The following is a 16,653-nucleotide window of genomic DNA, read 5'->3' as shown; positions in this document are numbered from 1 at the left end:
AGAGTAAAGCGTAGCGTAGAGAGATGATCCTGTAATATGGAAAGAATATTGTAAGTGTGTTATCTAAAAAAGTCAATGGCTTCTGGGGAGGCAGGTGGCGCATGTGAATCTACAGCAGTACATGCCACGAACAGATGTGTACATGGTTAGTAACATATTCCGTTCATGGAATGTGTAGCTGTACACACACATCCTATGCATCGACTAGAAAGCAGTTTCCCCTGTAAGGTTATGGTTAGTCAAGGGATGTTGCAGAAATCTGGAAAAGTGTACATGGGACAGCTTGCCCTACTTGGGCTTGCTGTTTTGCTAGAATGTCTACCCAGTAGTGTTTACTAAAAGTGTGAGTTGGGGACCAAGTAGCAGCCTGACAAATGTCCACAATTGGAATGTTCCCTAAAAAAGTCATTGTAGCTGCTTGTTTCCTAGTAGAATGTGGCCCTGGAGGCCTCATCAGCTGTCTTTTGGCACTGGCATAGCATATGTTTATGCTAGTACTTGTTTTGAGATAGAGGTCCCTCTACAGCAGGTGTCTCCAATCAGTTGGTCACGAGCTCCCAGAAAACCTCCAGATTAGCTCACAGACTTGAGTTCATCTTTAAAAAAGAACAAGGTCATATTTTCCTTTTAAAGTTAAGGAAAGGCTGCGATTCTTTTACATTATCATCATCAGCCTGCAAATAGCAGGGCCTGATAAGTAGTTCTCAGATGTATGACCCACACTAGGGCACAGAGGTGAACAATGGAAGCACTGAGGTATTCACCTCTTAAATAAAAGTCCTTGTAAGCTCAATATTAGTGCTGTGAACAAAATGATGTTTCTGAATGCTTTTAAATAGGAGAAAATGAAAATGAAAGGTCACCTTAATGATTATGTTAACTCTTCATTTTAATTTTCTCCCATTTCATAGTGTCGCATTTGCAAACAGCAGGCCCCTTACTCCCAGTAGACAGTGCCAGAATCATAACTGAAAAATACAGCCATTTTTTTTAAAATGAGAGAAATTCAATGTGCAGAAAAATGTTGCATACGGTAAACATTTTTGCAGAACATTTTTGTGCACTTTAAATTTCTCCCATTTACAAAAATTATTGTTTGTGCTATACATGTAACAGTTCCACATATGGCAAAAGGTATGCCCTGTGCTGCAGGTACATACGACACAGGCTCTCAGTCATCTATACCAATACATCCCATTCATACGCACACATGTTCATACATCCCCAAAGGCCACTCTCACTGACCCAATCAATCAATCAATCATATCACTTGTATAGCGCGCTACTCACCCGGAAGGGTCTCAAGGCGCTTGGGGGAAGGGGGCCGCTACTGCTCGAACAGCCAGGTCTTGAGTTGTCTCCTGAAAGCGAGGTGGTCCTGGGTCAGCCAAAGGTGGATGGGGAGGGAGTTCCATGTCTTGGCCGCCAGGTAGGAGAAGGATCTGCCTCCGGCGGTGGCTCTTCGGATGCGTGGTACGGCGGCGAGGGCGAGGCTAGCGGATCGTAGCTGGCGGGTGGGCGTGTGGAAGGTCAGGCGGTCGTTGAGGTACTTGGGGCCCAGGTTGTGGAGAGACTTGTGTGCGTGGGTGAGGAGCCTGAACGTGATCCTCTTGTTGACGGGGAGCCAGTGCAGGTTCCTCAGGTGGCCGGAGATGTGGCTGCGTCGAGGGATGTCTAGGATGAGTCGGGCGGAGGCGTTCTGGATGCGTTGTAGTCTTTTCTGTAGCTTGGCTGTGGTTCCGGCGTAGAGGGTGTTTCCGTAGTCCAGCCGGCTGGTGACGAGGGCCTGGGTGACCGTCTTCCTGGTTTCGATCGGGATCCATCGGAAGATCTTGCGGAGCATGCGGAGGGTGTGAAAGCATGAAGAGGAGATGGCGTTGACTTGTCTGGTCATGGAGAGGGAGGAGTCCAGGATGAAGCCCAGGTTGCGTGCGTGGTCTGTCGGCTTGGGGGCGGTGCCCAGGGCAGGGGGCCACCAGGAGTCGTCCCAGGCGGAGGGTGATGGTCCAAGGATGAGGACTTCCGTCTTGTCTGAGTTCAGTTTCAAGCGGCTGTTCTTCATCCACTCGGCGACGTCTTTCATCCCTTCGTGGAGGCTGGTTCTGGCGGTGTCGGGGTCTCTGGTGAGGGAGAGGATGTTGAGGTTGTGTTGGCGTGCGATGGCTGCGAGGGGTCTCATGTAGACGTTGAAGAGGGTGGGGCTGAGTGATGATCCTTGCGGGACGCCGCAGATGACTTCGGTGGCCTCGGAACGAAACGGGGGGAGGCGGACTCTGTGTTCTTCCAGCTAGGAACGAGATGATCCACTTCAGTGCCTTCTCTTGGATGCCGGTGTTGCTGAGGCGTTGGACTAGGGTGCGGTGGCAGACAGTGTCAAACGCGGCGGAGAGGTCCAGGAGGATGAGTGCCGCTGTTTCCCCGTTGTCGAGAAGGGCTCGGATGTCGTCGGTGGCTGCGATGAGGGCGGTCTCGGTGCTGTGGTTGGCTCTGAAACCGGACTGCGAGGGGTCGAGGGATCCATTTGTCTCGAGGAAGGCGGCAAGCTGTCTGTTGGCGATCTTCTCGATGACTTTGGCAGGAAAAGGGAGGAGCGAGATGGGGCGGAAGTTCTTGAGGTCGGTGGGGTCCGCTGTTGGTTTCTTCAGTAGGGCGCTGAGCTCGGCATGCTTCCAGCTCTCCGGGAAGGTGGCGGTGTCGAAGGAGGTGTTGATGACGTCTCGGAGTTGGGGTGCGATGGTGGAGTCGGCCTTGTTGAAGATGTGGTGGGGGCAGGGGTCAGTCGGAGATCCGGAGTGGATGGTGTTCATCGTGCGGGCTGTGTCTTCGGTGGTCACTGCGGTCCAGGTGCGGAGGGTGGCAGTGGGGTGCGTTGGTTCGACGGTAGGGTGCGAGGATGGTGTGTCGAAGCGGTTGTGGATGTCGGCAATCTTACGGTGGAAGAACGAGGCGAGGGAGTCGCAGAGATCTTGTGAAGGGGTGATGTCGTTGTTGCCGGTGCTGGGGTTGGAGAACTCCTTGACTATGCTGAAGAGTTCCTTGCTGTCGTGGGTGTTGTTGTCCAGTCGATCCTTCAGTGATTTCTTCTTGGTGGTGCGGATGAGTTGGTGGTGCTTGCGGGTCGCGTGTTTGAGGGCGGTCATGTTGTCAGTGGTCCGGTCGAGGAGCCAGGCTTTCTCGAGGGTGCGGCAGGTCTTCTTGGAGTCCTTGAGTTCTTCGGTGAACCAGGGGGCCTTCTTGCTTCTGGGTTTTCTGGGGGGTTCTTCAGTGGTGCGAGGTCGTCGGCGCAGGCGGTCAGCCATTGCGTGAAGTTGCGGGCTGCTTCGTTGGGGTCCGGTGTGCTGGCAGGTGGGTTCTGGCTGAGGGAGGCGGTGAGCTGGTCGGCGGTGATCTTGCTCCAGCTCCTGTGAGGAACCTGTTGCGGGTGGTGGTGGGTGGTGGTTTTTCTGAAGCTGAAGTGGACGCAGCTGTGGTCGGTCCAGTGAAGTTCGGTGGAGTGGCTGAAGGCGATGTGCTTGCTGGATGAGAAGACGGGGTCAAGCGTGTGGCCGGCGTAGTGGGCGGGGGTGTTGACCAGTTGCTTGAGTCCGAGGTTGGCGAGGTTGTCCAGCAGGGTGACGGTGTTGCGGTCCTTGTTGTTCTCCAGGTGGAAGTTGAGGTCCCCTAGGAGGATGTAGTCGGCGGAGTGGAGGGCGTGTGGGCTGATGAAGTCTGTGATGTCTTCGCTGAATTGTGTGCGCGGTCCCGGGGGTCTGTAGATGAGGGTTCCTCTGAGGGTCGTCTTTGGGTCAGTGAGGATCTGGAAGTGGAGGTGTTCGGCGGCGGTGTGGGTGTCGTCGGCGTCAGTCGTAATGCGGATGGTGTTCTTGTGGACGATGGCGATGCCTCCTCCGGTCTGGTTGACGCGGTCCTTCCTGATGATCTTGTATCCATCTGGGATGGCGATGGCGATGTCGGGGGCTGAGGAGGCGTTCATCCATGTTTCAGTGAGGAAGGCGACGTCTGGTGATGTTGTGTCGAGGAGGTTCCAGAGTTCGACGGCGTGTCTGTGGACGGAGCGGGTGTTGAGCAGGATGCACTTGAGGTCGCTGCTGGGATTTGGCTTGGCGGGCGCGGTACATGTTCGGAGGCAGGTAAACTTGCAGGTTGTGCAGGTGAAGGGTCCGTGGAAGCGTTTCGGGGCGGCCCGGCAGCAGGCGGGGTTCTGGCCGGCATTGAGTGCGTTGAGGACGGCGGCGTCTTAGGTCTGTCGGGTCGTCTACCTTCGGTGGGGAACAGGGGTTCTGGCGCTGGGCGTGGTCCAGGCGCAGACGGGCTTATCTTTGGCGCGCCTTCGGCGCACAATCGGCGCTCCCGCTGCGCGTACGCGCGGTCGCCATTTATGGCGAAGTGGGAGGGAGGAGCAGCTGGGAGGCGGGAGCGGGGAGGGCACAAAACAAAAGGGGGCGTGGCCGCTTGGACGGCAGCGGGAAGCGGGGAGCGGGGCGGGGACAGGGGGACACAACAGCAAAGAAGCCTGGCAGTGGCACAATACAGAAAGGAAATAAAAGCAGTTAAAGGAGGAAATAAACAATGTTACACAGGGAATTCACACAAATAGTACAACACACGCTCGAGAAATGCTGCGGAGGGTCTGGGAGCAGAGAGGCAGTCCCAACGAGGCTGCGGGCAGCAGAGGGCGAGGGGCACACACAGAGCTGGTGGCCATGCGGCGCGGGGGTGTCCTGGGACAGGTCACACTCACCTGCGCCGCGCGGTCGCCATTTATGGCCAAGTGGGAGGGAGGGAGTTGCAGCTGGGAGGCGGGAGCGGGGAGGGCACAAAACAAAAGGGGGCGTGGCCGCTTGGACGGCGGCAGGAAGCGGGGAGTGGGGCGGGCACAGGGAGACACAACAGCAAAGAAGCCTGGCAGTGGCACAATACAGAAAGGAAATAAAAGCAGTTAAAGGAGGAAATAAACAATGTTACACAGGGAATTCACACATATAGTACAACACACGCTCGAGAAATGCTGCGGAGGGTCTGGGAGCAGAGAGGCAGTCCCAACGAGGCTGCGGGCAGCAGAGGGCGAGGGGCACACACACAGCTGGTGGCCGTGCGGCGCGGGGGTGTCCTGGGACAGGTCACACTCACCTGCGCAGCGCGGTCGCCATTTATGGCCAAGTGGGAGGGAGGGAGGAGCAGCTGGGAGGGCACAAAACAAAAGGGGGCGTGGCCGCTTGGACGGCGGCGGCGGGGAGCGGGGCAGGCACAGGGGGACACAACAGCAAAGAAGCCTGGCAGTGGCACAATACAGAAAGGAAATAAAAGCAGTTAAAGGAGGAAATAAGGAATATGCTACTTACCAGTATGCATCTGTTCTTGGCATGTAGAGCTGCAGAGTTGTACACTTAGCATAGGTCGCCATCTGGTGTTGGGCCCGGATGTTTGCAGTTTGTTTTTCTTCTTGGACAGTCTTTGGAAGTCACGAGTTTGGTGACTCCTCCTTCGGTCCGTACTGCGCATGGGCTTCGGCTCCATCCTCAGATTGTTTTTCGCCAACAGGGAAATGATGGAGCGTAGTAATAACAGTGAGAAACCCATGTGTTGTATCTAAATAAGATGTACTGGAACGGATACAGGTAGCCGGGGAGGCGGGTGGGCGTGTACAACTCTGCAGCTCTACATGCCAAGAACAGATGCATACTGGTAAGTAGCATATTCCGTTCGAGGCATATGAGCTGCAGATTGTACACTTAGCATAGATTATATAGCAGTACCCAACCTTAGCGGCGACCACCGGTATCCGTTGCAGCTGTTTGAAAAAGTGTCTTTAGTACAGCCTGGCCCACCCTAGCTTGCTGCTTGGAATGCACATCTACACAGTAGTGTTTTGTGAAGGTGTGCGGTGTAGACCATGTGGCTGCCTTGCAGATGTCATCTAAGGGTATATTCCCTAGAAAAGCCATAGAAGCCCCTAACTTTCTTGTAGAGTGGGCTTTAGGGGGAACAGATAATGTTCTCTTTGCCTTTTGATAGCAAATTTGTATGCATTTTACAATCCACCTAGCTATCCCCGATTTTGAAATGGGGTTGCCTTTATGTGGTGGAGAGAAGGAAACGAACAATTGTTTAGTCTTCCTGAAGGGTTGCGTTCTTTGTATGTAGTATAGCAACGCCCTTTTTACATCAAGTGTGTGTAAGGCCCTTTCTGCAACAGATTGGGGTTGCGAGAAGAAGACAGGTAATTCCACTGATTGATTGAGGTGGAAGGGGGAAATGACTTTGGGCAGAAACTTCGGATTTGTGCGAAGTATGACCTTGCTGTGATGCATTTGTATGTAGGGTTCCTGTATGGTGAACGCTTGTATTTCACCAACCCTTCTAAGGGAAGTGATAGCTACAAGGAAAGCTGTTTTCCAGGTGAGAAACTGTAGCTCACATTTGTGCATTGGTTCGAAGGGCGGACCCATTAGTCGTGTAAGAACTAAATTTAGATTCCATACAGGGGAAGGTGGTGCCCTGGGAGGAATTACTCGTTTAAGGCCTTCCATGAAGGCTTTAATAGCGGGCACTCTGAAGAGTGATAAATGCTGCCTGTTTTGTAGATAAGCAGCGATCGCTGCTAGGTGTAGGCGTATGGATGAATATGCCAGGTTACACCTGTGAAGATGGAGCAGATAGCAGATGATGTGCTGTATGGATGCATCTAGAGGGTTGATTGTATTGTTGCGGCAGTAAATTACAAATGTTTTCCACTTTGCGGCATAGCATGCTCTAGTGGTAGGACGTCTGGCTTCCATGATGATGTTCATACAATCAGGGGGAAGGTTAAGGTATCCGAATTCTAGGATTTCAGGAGCCAGATCGCCAGGTTGAGCTGAGCTGGGTCCGGGTGCCTGATTTCTCCATGGTTCTGGGTTAGGAGGCATGGGGATAGGTGCAGTTTTTGATGTGGTACCACTGACAGTTGTAGTAGCGTGGTGTACCACGGCTGCCTGGCCCACGTCGGAGCTACCAGAATGAGTGTGAGGGAGTGCTGTTGTAGCTTCCTGACCACTAATGGAATTAGTGGGAGAGGTGGAAAGGCGTATGCAAATCTGCCTGACCAGTTCATCCATATCGCATTGCCCTTGGACAATGGGTGTGGGTATCTGGCGGCGAAGCTTGGGCATTTTTTGTTTTCGTGGGTGGCGAAGAGGTCTATCTGAGGATGCCCCCACTGTTGGAAGAATGGGTGAAGAACTTGTGGATGCAGTTCCCATTCGTGTATTTGTTGCGTTTGTCTGCTGAGCAGATCTGCCATGGTGTTTTGTACGCCTGGAACGTGCTGTGCCAGGAGAAAGATGTTTTGAGGAATTGCCCATCTCCATATGCTCTGGGCTAAGCGGGAGAGCTGGGGAGAGTGTGTCCCTCCCTGTTTTTGGATATAATACATTGCAGTCATATTGTCTGTGCGAATGAGGACTGCTTTGCCCGAAATCTGTTTTTGGAAAGATTTTAGGGCTAGAAAGATCGCCAAGAGCTCCAGATGGTTGATGTGGAGCGATTTTTGCTGTGGCGTCCATAGACCTTGCATGGTGAGGTGTAGAAGGTGCGCTCCCCAGCCGGAGAGCGATGCGTCCGCTGTTAGAGTCACTTGAGGAACCGGGTCCAGGAACGGCCGCCCTTTGGAAAGGTTTGTGGTGTTCCACCACTGCAGAGAGTGATGTGTGCGGCCGTCCACCAACACCAGATCCGTCAGCTGACCCTGGGCCTGGTTCCACTGTTGTGCTAGGCACTCTTGAAGTGGACGCATGTGGAGTCTTGCATGGGGCACTATGAAAATGCAAGACGCCATCATTCCTATGAGCTTCATAAACACTCTTGCTGGAAGAGAGTGCTGAGGAAGGAATGTTTTGCGTAAGGCTTGAATGCTTGTGATTCTGGCTGAGTTTGGATAGGCAATACCCTTGGAGGTGTCTATAGTGGCCCCGAGGTATTGCTTTGTGTGAGATGGTATGAGGTGGGACTTTTGGTAGTTCACCGTGAAGCCTAGCTGGTGGAGCAGTTGGATGGTGCTGTTTGTATGCTGCACACATTGGTGGTAGGACGCGGCTTTTATCAGCCAGTCGTCTAGGTAAGGGAAGACGTGAATATGTTGACGTCTGAGGTGTGCTGCTACTACTGCTAGGCATTTGGTAAACACCCGTGGTGCGGTGGTGACCCCGAAGGGGAGAACCGTGAATTGGTAATGTTGCCCGTCCACCACGAACCTGAGGTATTTCCTGTGAGAGGGGTGTATTGGAATGTGAAAGTATGCGTCTTTCAGATCCAAGGTTGTGAGAAAGTCTCCCTGGCAGAGGAGTGGGAGGACTTGTTGTAGAGTGACCATGTGAAAATGGTCTGAGTGTATGTAGGCATTTAGAGGCCGGAGGTCCAGAATGGGTCTGAGGGTCTCGTCTCTCTTTGGTATTAAGAAATATAGAGAGTAGACCCCTAGATTTCGTTGGTTGAGGGGGACCTGCTCTATAGCATGTTTTTGCAGGAGTGAAAGTACCTCTTGTTTGAGCAGTGTGGAATGTTCTTGAGACATTGGACGGTGCCTTGGTGGGATATTGGGTGGGGTAGATGTTAGCTCTAGACAGTACCCTGACCGAATAATTTGGGTCACCCATTTGTCCGATGTTATGGACTCCCATACGTGGATAAAGTTTTGTAGTCTGCCCCCGACCGGAGTGGAATGGTCTGGGGGGAGCGGAGGGGAGTCATTGTGCGGGGGGGGTGGCAGAACGGGTGTTGTTGGTTTTGCCCCTGCCCTTATTGTTGTTACCCCTGTAACCACCTCTCTGATTGCCCTTTGAAAAGGTATTTTGAGGAGGGGACTTGTAGGAGGTAGAGGCGTTATCGGTGGAGGAGCCTCTACCTGTGCCACGAAAGGACGAGCGTCGAAAGGAACGTTTGGAGGCTTGTGTTTGGAGTGCCCCCATAGACTTTGCTGTGTCTGTGTCTTTCTTCATCTTTTCGAGCGCTTCGTCTACCTTTGGCCCAAAGAGTGTTTCCTGGTCAAAGGGGTGATTGAGTATGGATGCCTGGACTTCAGGTTTGAACCCTGAGATCCTGAGCCAGGCGTGGCGACGAAGCAGGACACTGGTATTTATGGCCCTAGAAGCAGTGTCGGCTGCATCGAGGGCACACTTAATGGAGGTGTTTGTGATTAGTTTACCCTCCTGTATGAGGTCATGAGCCTTGTGCTTGTATTTTTCTGGAAGGTGCTGCATAAGAGCCTCTAGTTCGTCATAGTGTGCTCTATCATATCGCGCAAGCAGTGCTTGTGTGTTTGCAATGCGCCACATGTTTGCAGCTTGGGAGGCGGTGCGTTTACCAGACGCGTCCAGAAGTTTAGATTCTTTGTCTGGCGGTGGGTATCTCCTGAGGATTGGGAGTTAGCCCGCTTTCTAGCTGTGGAGACAACTAGGGAATCTAGGGGAGCAGGGCCCTTGATGTAAGCAGGGTCTGTGGGTGCCGCCTTGTACTTCTTCTCTATTCTAGGGTTCAGTACTCTGGCTCTGACAGGGTCTTTGAACACCTCTGTAGCGTGCTTGGTGACACCCTTAAGCATGGGTAAAATGGAAGTAGATTTGTCTTGTATATCAAATGTATCCAGTAGGAAGTCTTCTTCTACTGGTTCACTGTGCATGTCCACCCCATGGTAGTGTGCTGCTCTCTGCACTAAATGATGAAACCCTAAGGAGTCCTCTGGAGGAGACGGCCTTGATGGGTATAGGTCGTCCTGAGGTACATTGGGTATATCAGGGTTATTGTAATCCTCCCATGGATCTGGGGTCCCTGGTGGAGTGGGATCCATTGGGGCGTCCGCCGGGTAATTGTCCGGATCCCCATCATCCGGATCTGGGGATGGGGCCGGATCGTAGTGAGGTAAAGGTGGCGGAGACCTGTGAGGTGGAGGCGGTGGGGGAGGTGGAGTGGGTAGGGGAGGCGGTGGTGGGGAGGGCACTCTGAGGGGAGAAGTAGCAGAGTCCTTCCTTTTGGGTGGAGGAGGAGGAGCCGGAGCATCAAGGCGTCTTTTCTTGGTAGTTATAGTCAAAAGCCCAGTCTTTGGATCTTTGGACAAAGTCTTTTGTAAAGGGTCTGGTGTAAACAGAGCCAACGGTGTCGAGTCGTCTGTCGGCACCGGTGATTTCGGAACCGGGGGTTTCGATGGTCTGTGTGCGCCATGCTTTTTTGAGGTCTCCGGGTGTTTCGGCGTCGAATGATGTTTCGGCGCCGGAGCGTCGGTGCCGACAGATTTGTGTTTGTGTTTGGTCGGCACCGACTGTCCAGGCTTCGGCACCGGTGGTTTTGGAGTCGAGCTGGATTTTGCAGTCTTCGGTGCCGGATGCTGTTTTTCGGCACCGGGTGTCGGCTGGCTCGATCCCGAGCTGCCATGAGACTTTGGGTGCTTCGACACCGGGCCCGAAGGTGGGGTGATCGAAGTTTTGGTTTTGGTTTTGCCCAGGCCGGCAGGCGAGGGAGTAACCTGAGTCTCTTTGGTTTTCGGCGCGGGGGTGGGAGGGGGCATAGTACTCACGGCCCGCTGCGCTGGTGTAACGTCCTCCACGTCGGAGTCGTCGGCCTCGGAAGCGCTGACGACGTCTTCCTCCTGCTCGGTGTGTGTTTGCCCCGAAGCTTCGGCATCGTCTCCGAAGATGTCCGGTGGAGCTGCCGAGGATGAGTGCGCCATGGTGCGTCGAGCTCTTCGATCTCGGATGGTCTTCTTCGATCGAAAAGACTTGCAGGCGGGGCAGTCTCTAGCCTCGTGTTCCGGAGAGAGGCAAAGGTTACACACCTGATGGAGGTCGGTGTGGGGAAATTTAGACCCACATTTTGGGCACTTTTTGAACGGAGTCCTTTCCATCGGCCGGGACCGGAGTCGCGGAGGGCCCGAAGGCCGGTGTCGATGTACGGGATGGAGAAAAGTGCCGCTTCGAGAGATGAAGATGATGAAGGAACTCGAAGAATCGAGGATTTTCCGTCGAGGCTGGAACCGTAGAAGTTCGAAGCCGGAGCACGAAGTATCACATCCGAGCCCGATGGCGGAAAAAAACAATCTGATGATGGAGCCGAAGCCCATGCGCAGTACGGACCGAAGGAGGAGTCACCAAACTCGTGACTTCCAAAGACTGTCCAAGAAGAAAAACAAACTTCAAACATCCGGGCCCAACACCAGATGGCGACCTATGCTAAGTGTACAATCTGCAGCTCATATGCCTCGAACACAATGTTACACAGGAAATTCACACAAATAGTACAACACACGCTCGAGAAATGCTGCGGAGGGTCTGGGAGCAGAGAGGCAGTCCCAACGAGGCTACGGGTAGCAGAGGGCGAGGGGCACACACACAGCTGGTGGCCGTGCGGCGCGGGGGTGTCCTGACACACATGGCAGCCCTGTCATAGTGCCCCGAAGTATTTTGTTCAAACCACAGTATGTGGCTCTATGGACATTAGGCTTAAAGTCAGTGAAGCTGGGCGTGGGGGTGTCTGGTAACAATACGCAGGTTGTTTAGCTTCAGCAGCTCATGATTATTTTCTCTGATCAGACGTAGCTCTCACTACAGAAAAGGTTGGAGACCCCTGCTCTACAGGGTTTTGAGAAGGCCACAAACAACTGTTGAGTTTTCAGAAAAGCTTGCGTCCTCTCTATAGAATATAATAAGGCTCTCTTCACATCCAGTGTATGAAGTGCCCTTTCTGCTACTGTGGTTGGATGTGAAAGAACGCTGGTAGTTCTATGGTTTGGTTTAGGTGAAAAGATGATACCACCTTAGGTAGGAACTTTGGATTGGTGCAGGGAACTACTGTATTAGAATGTACTTTGAAAAAAAAATCTTCTAGGGTTAATGTTTGGATCTCACTCACTTGTCTCAGTGACGGACGTAGGACAAGGAAAGCCACTTTCCAGGGCAGAAATGGCAAAGGAAAAGAATGAAGAGGTTTGAAAGAGGGCCCCACAGCAACCTTGTGTGAACTATATTAAGATTTCAGGATGGGATTGGAGGTAGTCTGGGAGGGATGACTCGAGTCCCTCCATGAAAGCTTTAATTACAGGACTGTTCACTGTTTTGTAGATATGCTGCAACTGCAGCTAACGGCAAGCAAATCAATGTGCCTGAGTGTTGCAAATGGAAAAGGTAACAGACAATGTGGTTTTACAAGATTGATGTCTTTGGGAAGTAGTGTGAGAGGAGAAAAGTGTAGGCAAATATCCCACACCAGTTCATCCATATCGCATTTCCTTTGGACTGTAGGAATCTGGCGACGAAGTTTGGGTATTTTTTCGTTTTCGGCAGCGGTTGCAAACAGCTCTATGTCCGGGAACCCCAAATGTTGGAAGTAAGGGAGTAGGACTTGCGGATGGAACTCCCCCTCATGGACTTGTTGCTGCATCTTGCTGAGCAGGTCTGCAAAGTCGTTGTCCACTCCCAGTATATAATCAGCCAAAAGGTGTACTTTGTAGTGTATTGCCCATCGCCAAATGTTCTGTGCTAATATGGACGGTTGGGGCGAACGCATGTCCCCCTGTTTCTGAAGGTAGTACACTGCAGTCATGTTGTCTGCTTCGTTTAGCGCTGTTTTTTGATGAATCTGACAGAAAAACACTGAGTGCTTTGGAGCGGTATGACATCTTGGAGTGTGACGATATGGAAATGCTCTGACATGAAATTAGTTGAGAGGCTGCATGTCTAGAATGGGCCTGAGTGAACCATCCTTTTTGGGGATTAGAAAATACAGCGAGTACACCCCTGTGTTTTTGTGGTGGTGCAGCATCGGCTCTAGGGCTCATTTTTGAAGTTGAACTTTTACTTCATCTTTGAAAAGGTGCAGATGTTGTGGGGAAAGGGAGTGTTGTCGTGGTGGTATGTTTGGTGGTGTTGCAGTGAGCTCTAGGCAATACCCTTGTTCTACAATATCTAAGACCCATTGGTCTGATGTGATGTTCAGCCACTGTGGTAAGAACCCATGCAGTCTTCCCATGAAAGGTGTTGAATGGTTGAGGGGAAGGGAAAGGAAGTCACCATTTGACTTAGGGCTCCTCCCTTACCTCTGCCTCTGTTGTTACTCCCCGTTACTCCCTCTACATAACCCCCTGAAGTAGCCTCTGGTAGGCTGGAGGTGCTGCTGCTGCTGCCTTTAATAACAACTGTGTGCGTCTCTGGGGATGCGGTAATGGAGCCCCTATGAAACTGTGGGCGACGGAAATTGGTTTGAGGGGATGAGGATTGTAATGCTCCTATAGCTTTGGCATTGTTGGGGGTCTTCTTTGATCTTTCAATTATTTGATCAATCTGCGGCCCACAAAGATGCTTTCCATCAAATGGCAAGCTGATTATGTGCTTTTGAGCCTCTGGCTTAAATCCAGAGAGTCTAAGCCAAACATGCCTCCTCACAAGGATGCTAGAATTAATTCCCTTAATAAATGTATTTGAAATTGTCTGGCCCTCTGAAACAAATTATTGTGCCCTCTGCTTATATTGCTCTGGTAAGTGCTGTATGAGCTCCTCCATCTCATCCCACTGAGCACAATCGTAACGTGCTAGGAGTCACACCAAATTGGCAATACACCAATGGGTTGCTGACAGTGCGGCAACCCTCTTTCCAACAGCAACATATTTTTTGCTCTTTGTTTGGGGGCGGGACATCTCCAGTTCTCTGGGTATGTGCTCTTTTATGTGCATCATGTACAACTAGCTGGCCAGTAATGTATGGGGTGGGTCAGTAGAAGAGGGTTTGCATTTCTTGTCTAGCCTTTACAGGCTTTTAAAACACTTTTTGTGTTGGTTTTAGCATGCCCATGCCCATACGCATGGGCAGGAACTGAAAGTGTGCTGCTCTTTTAATAAGCTTGTAATATGAGTTGGTATCATCAGGGGGAAAAGGTTTCGCAGGGTATAAATCCGGGTCATTGGGTCCCGGAGGTACTACCTCATAAGCCTCCCATGGGTCCTCTTGTGGATAGGGAGGATTATCAAAATCTAAACAGGGTGGGCTGCCCTCCCACAGTATGAATGGTAAGACCCTGTGGTGACTGGGGTTGTGGTGGAGGAGGAGGTGGTGGTGGAGGTGTAGGAGTTAGAGCAGATGGCTGTGGTATGGGTTTTGTACCCCTCTCCTGTCTCTTCTGCTTGGGTGGTGGTATTTCCATTGTTAGTTGTTCCTCAAAAGTGAGCTGTCTTTTTCGAGGAAGAGTTTGCTAGACCTGAAGTGGAGGCTTGGCAATGATTATCCCCATAAGAGGATAAATTCAAAGACAGCGTTGCCAAGAATCCAGCTCCTCCTGCAGCCGTTCCAGAATAGGTTGCTCCACCACTGAGTCCGATGTCGAGGGCGGACTATGCTTTGCCAGATGCATCTGCCTCAAATGTGTCTTGGAGCCCAATTCTTGTTTGGGCTCTGAACTGTGCTTGCCCATTAGTGGTTGCTTAGACTCAGATGCCGATTTCGAGCTTGTTTGGTTGCAGATATGGCTATTGGTGCAGATAGATGTTTTAGCTCTAACACGAGTTTTGGCGCTGATAGATGTTTTGGCTCCAAGGTGTCTTTTGGCGTTTATACGCCTGCGGACGTCAATGATGCAGTCAACGCTGATGAGAGTTTTGCTTTGAGGCGCTGACTTGGTGTTGGACTGATGCCAATTCCGAATCTTTCGGTTGACAGTCGACAGGGAGTGAGGGCCCGAAGCCCTCCCTCTAGAGGGGCAGTGAGTGCTATAGTTTGAGGCTGTCACTACGTGTGCGCCATATCTTTGTGTCGAAGTCAGCTGGAAATTTGCCTCATCTGACTCCAATTGCAACTCTGGCTTCAGGCTATACACTACTGTCTGCCTGGTATCGATTTCCTCCTCAACTTTCTCCCTCTCAATGTCTTCCCCGATGATATCGGGGATCTCCTTGTCCCTTTTCTGCTCCATCGCACGTTGTGCAAGGCGTCGATCCTGACTGTTGCGGATGGTCTTATAGGACCTGAAGGCGAGGTAGGCGGAGCAGGAAGCCTCACTGTGTTCCGGGGAAAGACACAGGTTACAGACTGTGTGTTGGTCTGTCCACAAGTACTTGAAGTGGCACTGTGGGCAGTATTGGAAAGGTGTTTTTTCCATCACGCTACGACCATTCTCGAAGGCGAGATACACTGAAGAAAGGCCCGAATAGGCCGCGACCCTGCCCGATGAGATGCAGAAGCTGTTGACGGAACTCAAAAGGCCCGACAAATATTGCAACGCGGCGTTAGCTCAGAGCCTTAACAAAGCATGTCTGTACCCAACAGCAGAATAAAAATAATCTGAAGATGGAGCTGATGTTCATGTCCAATGCTGCTTAAGGGACTTTCTTTGAACAAAAACAAGTTGTACATGTCTGAGCCCAACACTAGAAGGCTGGAGTATGCATAGCATGCGTATCTACAGCTACACATGCCACAAACAATACTTTTCCTACACATAAATACTGGAAGCATTCCACACTAAGATACTGGATGCATATGTAGAGAAATAGGAGCACCACAAAAGGGCGGACATAGTGCATTATTCCTTGCAGATTTAGGGAAAAGATGATGGTTGACCTGGTAACATTCAAAAGGCAGTGTTGGCTGGAAGTTCATCCATTCATATAACACCAGGTCCGAACCTTCTCTTGGCTCACTAGTACGGAGCTTCTAAGTTAGAGGGCTTAAAAGAACTTGCCACTACACGCATGGTGTGGAATGAAAGGGTGCAAGGAGGTAACACTAATAAACAAATGGCTATGTGTGATTGAGTACCATGCAGATACGTGACTAAGGCAATTGGATATCATTAGTTCACTCAAGGAAAAAAACTTGACAATCAGCATTCAGCATTTAGAGTGGCTTACCTCAGACAGATGACAGCATAAGGGTGACTGAGCGAGAAGACATTTACAGTTAGCAGTTACTGAACATATTATGATGTATATAAACGTAGTCCATTTAAATAAATACCTTCCAATTTGAGAGACTATTCCTTCCTACAGAATAGGAGCTATAAAAAGATAATGCACTAAAGAAAACAATCTGTAAAATTAATCAAGGACTGGAGCAAAGTGAATCATCGGGCCACATTCAAACAGCCACATGTGCTAGTATGACTGCAAGGAACTCAAAAGATGTTCTTGACAATCCCACACTAGAAAAATGGCACAGTCAAACAAAACAAACATTCTCAGTCATGAACCTTACGGGCTTTGCCAATGCTTTTTGTGTTATATATCCGCTATGAATGTGTGTGCGTCCATGTCTCTCATTGTATAGACGGTTTGTAAAATAAAGCAAAATACACAAATGCATTGCAAAGATGTCTGCCATTGATACGCCTTGTTTTATTTTAATAAATCCTGTTAAAAAAATGGCCACCACATATGTATTCACATCCACAGCAGGTATCTTAAAATGGTATTTGTCCAAGTAAAATAAAATCCATTATAGATAGGTTGCCATCATGGTATTGTTAGTAAAACATTTTAACATAGCTGCCTGCTAACAGAGCATCAGGTGGCAAAAAAAAGCAAACAAGGGCTGGGAGAAAGAGAATGTTGTTTGGGCAATAGAGTGGGATGCGCAAGGAGGACATCTGGGAGAGAAAGAGAGAGGGAATACTCCTAATGCACATGATGTCAGCAGTGGAAA

At 50.9% G+C, this 16,653-nt stretch overlaps 1 protein-coding gene across 1 annotated transcript in view; it reads right to left on the bottom strand.

The window, feature by feature from the left end:
* GART (phosphoribosylglycinamide formyltransferase, phosphoribosylglycinamide synthetase, phosphoribosylaminoimidazole synthetase) overlaps positions 1-16,653 on the bottom strand; it is a 250,057-nt gene that overhangs the window by 33,521 nt on the left and 199,883 nt on the right. The gene's annotated exons all lie outside the window — the stretch shown is intronic.

This window comes from Triturus cristatus, chromosome 8, assembly GCF_964204655.1.
Source record: "Triturus cristatus chromosome 8, aTriCri1.1, whole genome shotgun sequence".
In the NCBI taxonomy this organism is placed as follows: domain Eukaryota; kingdom Metazoa; phylum Chordata; class Amphibia; order Caudata; family Salamandridae; genus Triturus; species Triturus cristatus.
This window is presented reverse-complemented; position numbering and strand designations above follow the sequence as displayed.